Genomic DNA, 7943 nt, shown 5'->3' with positions numbered 1-7943 from the left:
TAGGTACCGAGATGAGAACCTCAGACCCCTTGTGAGACCATATGCTGGTGCGGTTGACCCTGGGCTCCTCCTAATGCAAGACAATGCTAGACCTTATGTGGCTGGAGTGTGTCAGCAGTTCCTGCAAGAGAAAGGCATTGATGCTATGGACTGGCCCGCCCGTTCCCCAGACCTGAATCCAATTGAGCACATCTGGGACATCATGTCTCGCTCCATCCACCAACGCCACGTTGCACCACAGACTGTCCAGGAGTGGGGGATGCTTTAGTCCAGGTCTGGGAGGAGATCCCTCAGGAGACCATATGCCACCTCATCAGGAGCCTGCCCAGGCGTTGTAGGGAGGTCATACAGGCACGTGGAGGCCACACACACTACTGAGCCTCATTTTGACTTGTTTAAGGACATTAAAGTTGGATCAGCCTGTAGTGTGGTTTTCCACTTTAACTTTGAGTGTGACTCTAAATCCAGACCTCCATGGGTTGATAAATTTGATTTCCATTGATAATTTTTGTGTGATTTTGTTGTCAGCACATTCAACTATGTAAAGAAAAAAGTATTTAATAAGAATATTTCATTCATTCAGATCTAGGATGTGTTATTTTAGTGTTCCCTTTATTTTTTTGAGCAGTGTTGAGCAATGTTTTTGAGAAGGATAAAAATCTTATTGAGAAAATGTATTTATTAGTTTTTCATTTCGATAAGATATGGAAATGCAATGAATTGAAGGTTATTTGTTGATGTAAATATCTAAATGTTAATATTATTGTTGGATGTAATTTTAACAGCTAACATTTCGATGGCAATAATACATAGATATACTGATTTTGTACAACCTTGTTTTACTCCTCTTGACAGTTTAAAATGTTCGTAGATGTAGCCATTATTTACTATTTTACACCTAGGGTTACTATACATCACTCTAACCCATTTTATAATAAATTCTCCAAAATTGAAATATTCCAGGCATTTATATATAAACGCCAGTCGTACTTTATCAAAAGCATTTTCAAAGTCAGCTATGAAAACCAGGCCTGGTTTCCCATATTTTTCATAGTGTTCTATTGTTTCCAGCCTTATATTGTCTCCAATATATCGTCCATGTAAATGATTAGGATGAATAATATCTGACAAAATCTTTTCAATTCAATGCGTTAAGCATTTAGCTCAATTTTTGCATCACAACACTGAAGTCTAAGAGGCCTCCAATTTTTTAAATGGACTTCATCTTTAAATATACCACTTGGATCTTCTTTCAGTAATAATGAAATCAGAACTTCTTCTTGAGTGTCCGATAAGCTACCATTTATAGAGGAGTGGTTAAAATGTGCTAATAATGGTCTTCTGAGTGTATCCCAAAAAAGTTTGGTATACCTCCACTGGTTTGCCATCCAGCACTGGAGTTTTCCTGGACTTAAAGACTTTAATTGCATTAAGTTTCTCCTTGTCACGTCCTGACCATAGCCTGTATTTTCTATGGTATAGTAGGTTAGGGTGTGACTAGGGGTTTTAGTCTAGTTTATTATTTCTATGTGGGGTTCTAGGTTTAATTTTTTATGTTGGGGTTTGTGTATGATTAGAGGCAGCTGGTAATCGTTGTCTCTAATTGGGGATCATACTTAAATTGCATTGTTTCCACCTGTGGGTTATGGGATATTGTCTATGTCTAGTTTCTAACAACGATCGTGACACTCTAATTTGGCCTACACATGAGTCTTTCAGTGCAGATGTTAATTTTACATTATCCATTGGAAGAAAATACATACAATTAGCTTCAGTTAGTGGAGATGGAGGAGACAAACTAAAACATATGTTTAAAGTACTTTACTTTGTCTTTTAAAATATTGTTCGGTGAATCATGAGTGACTCCATTTGTAACAAGTTTCAGTAAAAAAAAATGGTAGCATTTCTGAAGATTGAAAAAGAATTGTGCATTTTTCCCGTATTACATCCAGTTCGCTTTAATTTGTTTTATAGTATAACGTCTTTTCTCATGATCTGCTAAGCCATTACAATTATAGCTGGCTATACTTATTTCACCAATTACCATAATGAGACAAGACAAAATTCTAATCATCATAATATATATTTGTAAACATAACAATGATTGAGTGTCTATATAGCTGTACCATGATATTTGCATTGCTACCAAGTAAACCTCTAATTGGACCACTATTCCACCCGCTAAAACCCCCCATCCCGAGTTGTGTTGCCATCCCAATGACCGGCAGACCACCCCTCCCCCGGATCCCATGGCCCCGGGGAGATGCATGCCCCCATTGTGACCATATTCGAAAAGAGCACACAGTGGCACCCACAGAACAGAAGCAGATCAGTCACCAAAGCATTTCCATCGCCCTCACCTCGATTAGTATTATATATAGCTATTAAAATATATATATATATATTTTAAATCCTGCTTATCTAAATTTCCATTATTAATATTTGTAATAATATAGGTCGTTTATGCAAAGGATTGTTACTACTTACCAGTATTGCCATTACAAAAATTGGCAAGCAATTATTATTTTAGCAAACAATTGTGATTCATCCTATTTGTCCCGAACATATTTACTCCCTAACAACAGTTGTGGGATACACACACACACACACACACACACACACACACACATACTCAACCCCTTCCCCCACAAACAACCATACACTCAGATGCTCAACAGTTGTTCCATCCCAGAGCCCAACTGAGGAAAGGCCTTGATTTACGAATGCATATACAGTTGAAGCTGTATGAAAAGACTGGGCAGAAATGGGGAGATTTGATTAGCTATTGTCACGTCCTCGGTGATTGAGATCAGATATACCCCCTTCCCCTGAAACATCCACACGAGGTCCCCCGTTGTGAACATATCCCCAAGCATCACCGTGCAGTCAGACCTTTGATGATTTTGTGCCACCAGGGCCACAATAATATGCCCCCTCTCTGAATGTCGGAGGTTGACCCCCTCCCCATGGGTTACTGCAGCTAGTGTTGCCAGGACTGCCAATACCTGGGTTGGGGCACCCCACCGTGATCCCCGTCGTCCAGGTTCTCATTAGCAGTTTGAGAATTTCCTTGTATATTATGCTCTCCCATCAGGGGGCTCTGGCTTTGTAGGACCAACCCTGCCAGGCAGGCTCAGAATCTGTAGGGGGCAGTGCTGCTCTAGTAGGTCTCTGACCTAATTTTGGCTGCATACAAACAGCTTACAACAGGCCCATAAAACAGGTAGAACCTTATCATTGGGTTGTTCGGGTGGGTGTCTAGGGTATAGGGTTGTGGACCGTTCCATCAAGATAGGACCACAAATAAATAAATTAGATGTATAATGTATTTTTAAAATGTAGTTCCACCATGATAAATAAATACATAAATATCCTTCATTTGCACAAAATTGAAAACTCTCAAAACCCCTGCTCACAGACATGCAACCATTTCCTTTTTAACATCATACTTTCCCAAACACCAAAAACACACACCATGCCTTCTGTCTGCTGTCTTTTTATCGTCACCATGTTGAATTAGTACTTATGTGTTCCAATTAATTATATTTGAATATTGCTTTTCTATCTATGTTTTTGTATTGTTATGATACCTACCATGGCTAGTTTTGTGTTCCATTATTCGTCTCCTCTATGAGAACTTTGTCATTTTTAGAATAGCCCTGGAGTGGTCTTTGTCTCTGAACATTTGGTTATCAATATACAGAGAGCTACGCGTTTTCCTTTCAATCTGTTACCCGTTCTGCAATTTCCATCGAACTGACCAAGGCTTTTAACCGTTATGTTATCTTTTAAAAAAGCAAATTTGGCAACAGTTGGGCGTTCATACCTCTGCACAAGTTGGATTCACTGTGCTAATATTATATGCTAACTATGTTCTGGCCCACCGACTATTAGCTCATAAAAATTTGGCCCGAGGCCAAATCAAGTTGACGAACCCTGCCATAGAGTGAGTTTCAACAGGGTCGGTATTAACACAACATTAGGGCTTTCACACGCTGTAGCCTGGGCAGCCGCTAGCGAGCGCTATAAATCTTTGTCTGCAGTTAATGTGCCCAGCCAGTAATACACTTGTGTCCTGCGGTGACCGGTTTCTTACTTAAAATGTTCTCCATTCAGGCTGCAAAGGCTTCGATTTCCTCCTTAACTCAATATAATGGTGAGAAGGTTGGAAACAAATGGAGGAAATATCCATACTTTCTTAATAAAACACTATTTTCCACAACTTTTATTTGGAAACTACCAGAACAGGGGTTCTGTTTTTGTGTTTTTTTTACACCTGCTACATTAGGTTAGGGGTGAAAAAACAGACTGCTGCTACCTGATTGGCTGAACGCAATACGCAACATCCGGGACTAGCATTTAGCCAATCTAGCATGGTGGTGAAAAATTGCGTATCATAAAATAAACATATTTTCTCCTTTAGGAGGAAATTGAAGCCTGAATGGAGAATGTTTTATGTACGAACCGGTCACACAAGTGTACTATTGGCTCAGCACATTAATGAAGGGCTAGACTGAACTTGCACTCTCACTACTAGCAGACTGACCGCAAAAAACAAAAATTTCTCTAAGACCCTGCTTTAATCTAGTTTTAAGTCTCTTACATTTTTTTTAGCAACAATCTCAATCTGATAATGTTCAGCAATTTCAATTAACTGCCCCTTAGTACACAACTCTAAGGCTACCTCTGAAGGAGCTTGAACAAAACTACTCAGAATGGAAGACATTTTCCTCAACCAATACAACTATTACAAATGCTCCAAAAAAACACAACTCACCTGCTGTCAGTCTGGGTTCAATGACAGGAGCCACACCCCACTATCCGCCAAAAACAACTAACTAACTGGCCCTGGTCTTCGTGCAGTCACATGTGGTGGGGTTTTATGCACACAAAACCAGTGGAGTGGAAAAGACAACCAGTAACTGGCGCCCCCCCCCATAACCAAGGAGGTGCTCCCGAGCCGATGTAGGGGATAAGGGAAAGGGATGCTCTACCCACATTCACTTCCACCTAAAACAAAAACACCACACGCCTCCTATTGATACTGTTTCATCTTGGTTTCGCCTGTAGCATGAGTTCTTTGGCACTCACAGATAATATCTTTGCAGTTTTGGAAACGTCAGTGTGTTTTCTTTCCAAAGCTGTCAATTATATGCATAGTCGAGCATCTTTTCGTGACAAAATATCTTGTTTAAAATGGGCACGTTTTTTATCCATAGATTAAAAGAGCGCCCCCTATATCCAAGAAGTTAAGGACTCCACAAGGTCAGTCTGATGCCTTCAAGCTAATGCAGAGACCGGTGGGGAGGGTTGCACTCCGCTTGCCGAATGGGAGTCGAGGGGCCTGCGAAAAGACCTGCCCAGGTTGTAGAACCCTATAGTTGTCGAGTATGTAGGTGGCTGGTTCTGTCAGGAACTGGAGTGTGTAGAGACCCGGTTGGTCTTCTTGCATCCTCTAGTAGCGGTCTGTGGGCATCTTGTCTTGTAGGATTCTTCCGTGGTGTGGGAGGTAGTGGCTTTGTCCGGAGGGTCGAATTTCGGTCCTGTTGGATCTTCTTCGGTGGAGAGGGGCCGTTTCAGGCCTTTGTGTGGCGAAGGAGGTCTCTTCTCAGTTGGGGTCACCTGTACAGAGGTCTGGAGAGGTGAGTCGTCCTCTGCTTTGCTGCCTGTGGGGGTGTGGGTGAGATGAATTGACTGTTGTCTCTGGTTGACCAGTCTCCTTGAAGGTGAGGGAGTTCCGCAGGCTCTTCAGAAGAGGTAGTAGTGGGGGTCTTTGAAGGAGTTCTTCTGCCCATCTGCTGCCAAGGTACCAGTAGGTGCAGTCGGTGTTGTATTCTGTTTCGTTCCTGTAGTTTCTCTCCAGAATCTCATGGTTCCTTCTGAGCCATTGCATGGTGGTGATGGTTAGTTCGTTGAGTGTGTTTGATGCTCTAGATGGGGTGAAGAGGGCTATCAGTTGCCTTGTCCTGGTCTGGTAACCAGGTGGTAAATGGCCTCCGGAGAGGTGTTCGCTGGTTGCTTCCAGGTGGTGTCTCACTCCAATGAGTCTGGAGATCAGCTTAACTGTTGTCTTGTAACTGGTGTGGAGGAGGTTGGAGGTCTCTCTAGGTTGTTCCGTAGTTCTACGGGTGTGGAGAGGAGAGATGGGCCGCTGGAATGATGGTAGGGAAAAGGAGGAGATGTCCCGGTGCTGCTGGTGTGGAGTCCTCTGTGATGGTGCTCCTGGTGTCTTGTCTTTGTGGAGGAGAAGGGCTGGGGACTGGTGAGTAGTCCATGGTACCCGTAGTAGTGATGACCTCGGCGGCTTGGCCGACAGTGCTGCCGGTGTGGGGCGTAGTCTCTGTTCCGGTGTTGAGTCAGAGGTAGATCAGTTCGCCGCTGGGGAGGTGTTTCTCTGGAGGTAGGTGGGTTTCTTGTTTCCCTGGAGTGTCTGGAAGCTATTGTGTAGCGTGGTGGGGGTCCTAGGGTGTGGTGGTGTTCAATCTTCTCTGTGTGGTGGTTATCCTCTGGGTTGGAGGTGATACATAGAGGTGCAGGAGCTGTTTGGTCCTGTTCTGTTGGTCTGTTCTGCCTCCCTGTATAGTGGGAATGCCTGCTGTAGGATGTCTTGTGGTGGTATCTTCCTCGTGCTGGGTCGGTCTCGTGGAGAGCAGTGGTGTTCTGCTGGATGGGTGTGTGTCCTCTGCTGGGTGGTGTGTTGGAGGGGGAGATTGGTGTAGGCCTGGTCCCTCTGTGGGTGCTGGGTCTGGTAGAGGTGGTCTCAGAGGGTTGGTTGGAGAGTGTGTCCTGAAGTCCCTTAGTTCTGCTCCTGACGTCCGAAGATCTGGTAGGGATGTCTTGCTGTTGGAGTGAAGTGGTCTCAGGTGGGCCGTGAGTGTGGTGGTGACATGGTAGAGCTGGTTCCATCTTCCTGTGATGAGTAGATCGGTCTGGAGTGGTGATTGAAGATTTTTCTGTTCGTTCTTAAGTGTAAGGTTCGGGTGGTGAGACGGGGTTGCCCCCCGGAAAATGTTTTCATCATCTCTTGTAGGATGTGGAGGGTAGGAAGGATCGTTGCGGGCCGCGTGGGATCTCTGGTTGTCCCTTTTAGCGGTGTTGGAGGTCCGCCGTAGTTGTGGGGGTGTCTGTGTTCTTCATGTTGGGTGTTGAGGTCGCTGGAGTGCTGGAAGTTCTTTGGGTCTCGTCCATCGCCGTTTTGTGCAGTGTGTGTGGGAGCTGTGTAAAACTCATTTAAGGAGAGAATGAAGTACAAATTAAGAAGAAAGTAGCCAAAAAGATGCCCTCCCGAAGTCCGTTGCAGATCCTGCCTTCCTTACAGCTGCACAACGGATCTAGGAGGGTCCCAGCCACAACGCGTTTCTTCCTGCTGGGCTTCTTCAGGTGGCAGGGAGAAAAAGTTTGTGAAAAGTGTACAAAAAGGTGCACCTAGTCGGTACTAGGGAGCTACCCATTCCGGACTGGAAAAAGGTGTGTGTGTGGTGCGGGAGGAGGTCTGGAAGATGTAGTCGTTGAAGGCCAGGGTTTAGTAGCTCATATCATTGGGGGTGGAGGTCTGGAAGATCTAGCCATAGTGTGGAGAATCTTCTACAGTGGGTCTCTTGCTCTTTGCTGGTATCTGGATGAAGTTGTCTCCTTGAAGTGCTTCGACCGAATGGTGCCCTTCTTTTATAGAGAAAGGGGGTGTGGTCCAGCAGGTGTTGAGGCTTCTCATTGGAGCATGATGAGAGTATGCATTGTGCATGTGAGGGGTATTGCTGTTTCATCCAATCAGATCGCAGTACCTGTAGTGGCCTGCATGGGATGCCCATGTCATCTAGAGGTCAAGTGGTCTGGGGTAGCTCCATTGATTACAATGGAGAATTGCATTGCGCCCGGTGACCTTTCTCTTTTGGGGTTTCCGCTGTGGGTGGGTGAGCGGTCCAGGAGGTGTTGGAGGTAAGAGT

Source organism: Oncorhynchus kisutch, linkage group LG5, assembly GCF_002021735.2.
Source record: "Oncorhynchus kisutch isolate 150728-3 linkage group LG5, Okis_V2, whole genome shotgun sequence".
Classification (NCBI taxonomy): domain Eukaryota; kingdom Metazoa; phylum Chordata; class Actinopteri; order Salmoniformes; family Salmonidae; genus Oncorhynchus; species Oncorhynchus kisutch.
This window is presented reverse-complemented; position numbering follows the sequence as displayed.